Raw genomic sequence first — 9,063 nt, 5'->3', positions numbered from 1 at the left:
CGTGCCTGTAATCCCAGCTACTCAGGAGGCTGAGGAAGGAGAATCACTTGAATACCAGAGGCAGGTGTTGCAGTGAGCCAAGATAGCACCACTGCACTCCAGCCTGGGTGGCAGAGCAAGGCTTCACCACAAAATAAAATAAAGCAGTCAAAAAATAATAGATGTTGGAGTGGATACAGTGAGCAAGGAAAATTACTGCACTGCTGGTGGGAATGTAAACTAGTACAATCACTAGTTTACACTAGTGATCACTGGAAAACAGTGTGGAGATTTCTTAAAGAACTAAAAATAGAATTATCATTTGATACAGCAATCCCACTGCTGGGTATCTACCCAGAGAAAAAGAAGTCACTATATGAAAAAGATATTTGTACATGAATGTTTATAGCAGCACAATCTGCAATTGCAGAAACAGGGAACCAACCCAAATACCCATCAATCAACTGTAAGATATATACTCACACAATGGAATACTACTCAGCCATAAAAAGGAATGAATTAATGGCATTCTCAGGGACCTGGATGAGTTTGGAGGCTATTATTCTATTTGGAGGCTATTATTCTATTCTATTCTGTTTGGAGGCTATTTTCAGGAATGGAAAACCAAACATCGTATGTTCTCATTCATACGTGGGGGCTAAGCTATGAAGATGCAAATGCGTAAGAAAGACACAATTGACTTGGGGGACTCAGTGGGAAAGGGAGGGAAGGAGGTGAAGGACAAAAGACCACAAACTGGGTGCAGTGTATACTGCTCGGGTGATGGGTGCACCAAAACTTCACAAAGCACCACTAAAGAACTTGTTCTTGTAACCAAGCACCACTCATTCCCCAATAACCTGTGAAAATAAAAAAAAATTTTTTTAAGTGCTTAATGAGAGTTTTGGTCTACTTATTGATCTAAAGAAAACATGTGTTGGTAAACAGTTTGAAAACATGGCTCAAATTATTTTCTCCCTGTGTCTATATCCTTTTGCAGTGTGAGTTTGTAGTTTCTGGCAAACAGAGGTGTAGTGTTTAGTTTTTTGTGTTTTTTTTCCCCCCACCTGTTGTATCTCACCTAGCCTTGTGACTTACTTTGACAAGCAGAATGAGGCAAATGGGATGTTTTGCCAGTTTCAAGTCTAGTATCAAGTAGCTTTGCACATTATGTTCATTCTCCTGGAACCATGCCACTACCACTAACTAAACCAGCTTGGACTTTTCCTGATAATGTTGGGAGCCGTGTGGAAGAAAGCCAAGGTGCCCCAGCTTGCTCACAGCCAGTTCTAGAAGCAACAGCATCCAGCCTGCCTGCAGCAAGCCGAAGACTCACCAGTGAGCCCAGGCAACACAGGCCAAGTCAGAACCACTTGGCTGACCCTTAGAGTCATGAGCAGTAATGAATGGTGGCCTTAAGTTTTTGGATGTTTTTCTATACAGCCGTAAAAACTGATGTTCACTCATAAAAAAGGTTCACTCATTCGTTATCAAAGAAATTAAAACTAAACCAGTGAAGTCGAACCATTTATTGTCTATGAGATGTATGAAAATAAACAAGGATGTTCATTCACAGAGTTTGTAATTATATGGAAAGCTGGAAGGTACAACCTTTATAGAAGATAATTTGGCAATGTTTGTGGAATTTTCAAATTTGCCAGCTATTACTCTTCTTGGATTGTATTCTAAAAAAATATGTGATGATTTATTAATCTCATGTGTAATACTAATGTTAGAAAATCAATGTGAATGTTCATCAACAAGTGATGTATTTTTAGGAAATATTATGATATATCCATAAAATGGAGTACTGAGCAGTCATTAAAAATGATATTTATTTATTTTGACATGGAAAGACTGCCACATTATTGTCATTGTTATTAAGTAACTATTAAAATAATAGGACATTTCTATTTTTTGACATTTAACCAAAAAACTATCAATAGAAAGTGTTTAGAACAATATGCTTTGAAATATCAGCTATTATTTCTAGGGATGAGATTACAAGTGATTTTCATTTTCTGTTTATATATCTGAATAATTTAATTCTGTTTACTTATTTATGTATTTATATATATTTTGAGACAGGGTCTCACTCTGTTGCCCTTATTTATGTATTTATATATATTTTGAGACAGGGTCTCACTCTGTTGCCCTTATTTATGTATTTATATATATTTTGAGACAGGGTCTCACTCAGTGGTGCCATCATGGCTCACCGCAACCTCTGCCATCTGGGTTCAAGCGATTCTCCCTCCTGCAATGCTGAGATTACAGACACGAGCCACCACCGCATTAGGCTGAATCATTCAATTTTAAACAAAAGAGTTCGTCATGTTTAAATTCTGGAAAATTAAGTCGTTTTTAAATAGTTTTAAACTCCTTTATTAGGTACAACATTAAACTAAATTGACCTGTTTGATTACAGGTCTTTATTTTGAAGTATGCATTTTTTTGTTGTTGACAAAAATGAAGAAATGTATTCTTCAGAATAAAGAAATGCATTCTATTTTAAATGAGAATAAAATTTGGGCTGGACATGGTGGCTCACCCCTATAATCCTAGTGCTTTGGGAGGCCAAGGCAGACGGATTACCTGAGCTCAGCCTGGCCAACATGGTGAAACCTCATCTCTACTAAAACACAAAAAATTAGCTGGGTGTGATGGCAGGTGTCTCTAGCCCCAGCTACTTGAGTGGCTGAGGCACGAGAATCTCTTGAATCCACGAGGAAGAGGTTGCAGTGAGCCAAGATTGTGCCACTGCTCTCCAGCCTGGGCAACAATGTAAGGCTGTCTTAAAAATAATAATAATAATTAAAGAGTACTTATTTGTTTTTGTAAATATAAGAGGAGAAGTTTTCCAGATATCAGGAATGGCCTGGAAATAGCAGTATATTAAGCAATAAATTTTTGTGTTTCAAACAGAGATGTTTGATCCAGAAGAACTAAAGAGCATTCGTCATGACACAGATTTGTTTTTCCATTTAATCAAATCAAAAGGGCCTTTCAAGGTTTTTGTAAGAGGGCTGGAAATAAAGAGGAAACTTGTAAAAATTAATCAACAACATTAATCAAGTGCCTACTGTGTACAGGAATTATTTTGGTTGCAAGTGAGAGACTTATAAATCTAAAATGCTATTTTTTTTTAAATGAGTTTACTCACTAATGCAATTTAAGAGTCCAAGAATTAACTCTTTTCAGATGTATGACTTAGGACTCTACGTGACTGTTTCTACGTTTTTATTTCTTGGTGTTGGCTCTTCTTTGGGAAGATTCTCTCTTGCGATTGCTTCCAAGATGGACTCTAACATGCTTCATCATTCAGACCAGTGGGAAAAAGAGACTGTTCCTTCCAGAAGAGTTTTAAAACATTTCCTGATGTGAAATCATGTGCCAACCAATTACCCTTCCTGGGAGAGGAAATATGCTTGCTGTTTTAAACTAGAGGTGGGATTAATTTCTTCAAATCACAATGCTCCAGAGAAGGAACTGAGGAGATTTCCCAGAGGAAAATTACAGTTAACTGTTACATCTAAAGAAAAGCGAAGGGGAGGAAGGCAGCAAATCACACTGCCACATATGCACCTATGCAACAGTCTTGCATGTTCTCCACATGTACCCCAAAACCTAAAATGCAATAAAAAAAAATACATATGTATATATATAAAGAAAAGTGAATGGATTCTGGGTGGCAAAATTAATAGATGTTCACTACAGTCCTCTAGAAGATTATTTAGAGAATAAAAATATGTTTAAAATGCATTCCTATCCACAAAATTATCACATAGACACAAGGAATGAACTACAGATACATGAAAAATAATTGCAGTTAAAGACTCAGAATTCTAAGTGGTAAGTTAGTTGTATAAATAACAAATGCATATCGGGGGTGAAAACATCACTGTGTGTTTCAATGGTTAGCCAAACATCATCCCTTTATTTAATGGTTTTGTTAATAGCATCATGCTTTAAAATGTTCCCTCTCAATCCAGGCTTTTTCGAATTCTTGAGTTTTAAACACATCATTAAGTGATTCGTGTTCAGGCCTTAGACTCAAGATGTGAGGTTTTGAAATAATTTCCCTGTGATTGCAATAAAGAAAATAAATTGATTACCATTTGAAATGTGTTTCCATTGAGTTTTAATGCTTTTCTTTTTTACTCTCTTGAACGTATATAATAGAACACATCTCTATAATTATTCCCAAGTGCTGAAACTTTAATCTCCATTGTGTAATTGAAATTTCCTCTAAAGCTAAGTGGTTTTTCTGGATCCTTAACTGGCTAAGAACATCTAAATGTTGATCATTTTCTCAGGGGAAAAGAGGAAAAAAAACATATATAGGGAGAGTGATTAAGTCTTTTTGTTGTAAAGAAAATTCTCTCTTCAGTTTTCATTGCCATTTATTGTGAACCTTTTTTTAAAAAACATTACTTTTTTTCTTACTTGAATATCTAAGTATCTACGCATTAAACAAATATTTATTGAATGCAAATCATCAGCATATGCCAGCAGGATAGAAGCTGTACTAAAAGCTGTATATACAGTGGTGGACAAAACAGTCATAAGTCTCTATCATCAAAGAGTTTATAATCTAGGGAAGAAGACACAAAATAAAAAAGTAAAAAATATAAACAAATAGAAAAAGCTATTGGTATGTTATTATGTATAATAACACACTATTTATATTATACTTTGTAATAAACTATAAAAGAATTAACAAATGCAATGATAGAAAATGATTCGGTGTGGGCAAGGTGAGATTGAGAAACTTAATTTGATAGGATTGTCGTAATGCCTCTCTGAAGAAGTAGCATTTAAATAGAGACCTAAAGGATGAGAAGAACATATGAAAAGCAGAGTATTAAGCGCTCTGTAGGAGATCAAGAGTCCCCTCCTAGGGGAACAGCAAAGGCACTGTGGTGTAAATGAGTTATCAGTGTTTAAGGAACAACAAGGAGGACCGTGTGCCTGGACCACCAGAGGGCAGGTTGGAGTGAGGTATGAGGTGCATTTGGAGGGGCAGGTAGAGATCCAACCATATGGGACCTTGTAGGCCCATGACCAAGAATTTGGATTTTACTTAAAATCTAAAAGAATGCCACTAATGTGTTTTAAGTAGTGAAGGATTATGGCCCAATAGATATTTTTAAAGATAACCCTGTCTGCCACGCAGTGAATAGATTGAAAGAGGCGAAACTGAAAAATGGAGAGAACAGCAAAGAGGATAACACTTAGCCATGGCTTATTTCAAGGTGTGTGTAGGCAGTAGTGCCACCAGGATGGGCTGGCGGATTGGATGCGGAAGGTGAATAGAAGGGACGATGGTGCCAGTTTTCTGGCTTAAGTCACCAAAGAGGTGGTGGCTCTCTAAAACTGGGAAGATGCATCAGTCGGGATCTTGACAGGAAACAGACAGTACACTCAGACAAGATCACTAAGGACATTTTAATAGCAGGTGCTGTTTGCAAAGCAGTGGACAGAGTTAAGGGAAACAACCAAGGGATGGTGAAGGACTCCAGAACTAGCAACGCAAGAAGCCATTATCCTTCCTAGGTCTGAAGGGGCAAGTGGAGTAGTCAGTTCCTGAAACTGAGAGTTGTAGTTGTTGCCACACTATTGAAAAAAAAAATCCCATGAAAACTGTGACTCTCTATATAGAAATGCAGCCACTACCAACTCAAGGCTGGCAGGAAGGGAGCCAGGGAATGCAATACCCCAACTTTTCTCTCCTCCCGCCCTCCAATCTCCTGCCCTACCCGACCACCAACAAACCTGAAATAGAAGCCATAATCCAAAGTTGACCACTGATACAGACTATACAGGTAGCAGCATCCTGGGCTCAAAGCAGGGTGGAGAAAGGTACAGAGGGGATAGAAGGTGTAAATGGAGAATGTTCAGTACAGATAACTAGTACAGGAACTGTTTTGGGGATAGGAATTAAAAGTCACATTTTGTACTCATTAAGTTTGAGATACCTGTGAAATATAAATTGATATTTCAGGTAGAAACATGAGTCTACAACTCGGAAAAGAGATTTGTGTTGAAAATTACAATAGCGAAGTTATCAACCTCTAGATTGTTTTTAAAGCAATAGGAGAGATGAGATAACTGAGACAGTTAAGAAAGATTTAAAAGAGCAGGAGTAAGAGCTAGAATCCAGTATTTGGATGTAGAGTGAGAGTCTGAAAGGTAGGGGGAAAACCAGAAGAGTGGGATGTCAAGAAATGCAACAATGGAAAGTGGGAGAAGAGAATAGTAAGTGGGTAAATATGTTGAATGCAACTGAGAGGTCAGGAAAATAAATACAAATGTGTTCACTGAAGTCAGTGAAAGTAACAGACAATCTTTGACCCCTTTTTTACTTTTCAAAATTATATTTTTTAAAAAATTTAAACAATTTTAAATGTTTTATTAAAGTATATAAAGTACACCAAAATTTTAGGAACAGCAGTCCAATTGATATTTTTAATCATATATTAATAAAATTAGGTCCCCAAACAATGTGAAAAGTTCTACCACAAAGAAACACAAGGCCCAGACATTTTTACAGGCAAGTTTTACCAACCCTTAAATGACAAATTACTCCAATAGGTTAAGAAATCTATTTTCTTGATCTTCATAAAGTGATCCTATAACTGACATGGAAGAAAAAGGGCCAAAAAGAGTCTAGAAAAGCACTTTTCAAAGTGAGATAAGAAATTCTTAGGCGTTCCCAAGAACATTTTGGGAAGGGTCAGGATGGCATCCATGAGGTCAAAACCATTTTCATAATAATGCTGAAATGTTATTTGCCATACTGATTCTTATTCTCTCATTAGTGTACTGTGGAGTTTTCCAGAGGATACACAACATGTGATATCATGGTAGATTGAATGATGAAGAAGCAGTTAGGAGAATCCAGCTATCTTTAGTTAAACAGATATGATAATCTAGCTATCTTTTATTAAGCCAGACATTTTTTAAACTGGCAAAACTGTGAAATAATGCCATTCTTCTAAATGTCTGCTCGGAAATTTTATTACTTTTATTTTAAAAATGTTATATTAACATGTAATGGGTTTACTAATATTACTTTCAAATGAATTCATAAATAAACATTAAATATTTTAACTTTTGATTTCTAATAAAGTAAATATTGATGGATATAATCTGCATTCAAAAAGCTCTTTGGAATTTTCAATAATTTCTAAAAATGTAAGGAGATCCTGGGACTAAAAGTTTGAGAACTGCTGACTTAGCATAAAAATGGAAGAAAAATACAAGTTACGCTTCTTTCTCTGAATATCAGGACTGACTATAAAGCTAGGGTAGTTAAATATATATCAGTAAAAATTAAAATGTCCATCCTTTGCCAGTTTTGGGCTAGGAGGTGAAGAAAAAAGAACTCTCACATGCTGCTAGTGGCATGATAAATGGTTCAACAACTGGAGAGTGATTTGGCATTGTTGAAGATACGCAGAACTCAGGGCCTGGTATTCCAGTTCTACATATAAAACCCTAAGGAAATCTGAGCGCATGTGAACAGAGAAGCAAGAATATGAATTCCAGCACTGTTTCCAATCACAGAAATCTGGAAACAACCTATGAATCTCCCAATGGAAATAGGAAGGACATACAGCAGCCCCAGAGCAAGAGTTATCCCTTGGAAGAGAAGGCAAAGCAATGGGGAGGGGAAACAAAAGACTCTCCTTGTATCCGTTTGTTTTATTTATGAGAAAAGAAGGGAGGGAGGGAGAGAGGAAGGGAGAATCCCTCTGAGGGAGAAAGAGAAATACTGAAAACACAGCACCATGTCATCACTGGGTTAAATCTGGGTCATGTGTACATAGGAGTTCATTGTATTATTTATTCTTCTGAATGTTTGAAATACTACATAATAAAAACAAGCTACTGGGACCACATTCATTTGCATTCCCGTTCTGTATAATGCACACAGTGAAACTGGTTGCCTACAAAGAGAATGTTAACATTTAAATTCAGGTACAAAGTGGTCTAAATATACACCACAGTCTAGCTCTTCCTAACACTCTGATAGTGTTAAAGGAAGTTTTATTTGTTGTGGGTTTTATAACCAAGCTATTTGAAGGAATGCAGTTGAAGCACGGAGATCAGAGCGTTTCAGTCTTCTGGTGTCTCTTAGGAGGCGCCATATGTTGGAATCGTTGTCAGCCAGAAAAAGTTGCGCTACAAAAGTGCACCCTTCTGGGGGAAGTCAGTTTGCATAACTTATCCCATGAGTAAATTCGGACAATGGGGCAGCGTGGAGAATGGGCAGTGATACCACCCTGGTCTGTGGTCATCATTCTTAACCCAAGTGGACCCAAATATCATCAGCCAAATGGATTGGTTTGAGGAATTATCAAAATAGTTTTGTCTTCATTTACTCCTTGGGATAGCAAGGGACCAAGTAAACTAGTTTCATGGATCTTTATTCCCAGTGTTCAACCTCCAAATTTCTGGAGGGCAGAGTAACTCTTAGCTAAGCAGTGAGGTAGACAAAGCATGAAACAGCCTAATTTGTAAGATAAGAACTGACTCTAGTATTGATTATTGTTTCCATTCAATACCACCCACATTCATTAAGCATATATGCTATAGTTTGAATGTTTTCGTCTCCTCCAAAATTCACGTTAAAATTTAATCTCCAATGCAACATATGAAGAGATGTGGCCTTTAGGAGGTGGTTGAGTCATGTCATAAATGGAATCAGGTGCCCTTATGAAAGGGCTTGATGAAGGGAGTTGAGGTCTCTTTCCCTTCTGCCCCTTCTTCCATGGAAGGACACAGTGTTCATCCCCTCCAGAGGATACAGAAACACGGCACCAACTTGGAATTGGAGATTGGGTTCTCACCAGACACTGAACCTGCTGGTGCCAGGATATTAGACTCCCAGGCTTCAGAACCATGACAAATAAATTTCTGTTTTTAAAATAAATTACCCAGTCTGTGGTATTTTATAATACCAGTTCAAATGGACAATATATTTTGTGAAGGCACTGTGGTAGCCTCCTTGCTAGTGATTAGGGAGAAGAAAATTAAGACATTCTCAACAAACACATCTGTAGAGGTAGTTGGCACAGG

The sequence above is a fragment of the Aotus nancymaae genome, unplaced genomic scaffold (assembly GCF_030222135.1).
Source record: "Aotus nancymaae isolate 86718 unplaced genomic scaffold, 86718_ANA_hifiasm-v0.15.2.pri h1tg000032l_0, whole genome shotgun sequence".
Classification (NCBI taxonomy): Eukaryota; Metazoa; Chordata; class Mammalia; order Primates; family Aotidae; genus Aotus; species Aotus nancymaae.
The sequence above is the reverse complement of the archived record's forward strand: the minus strand, read 5'-3'. Positions refer to the sequence as shown.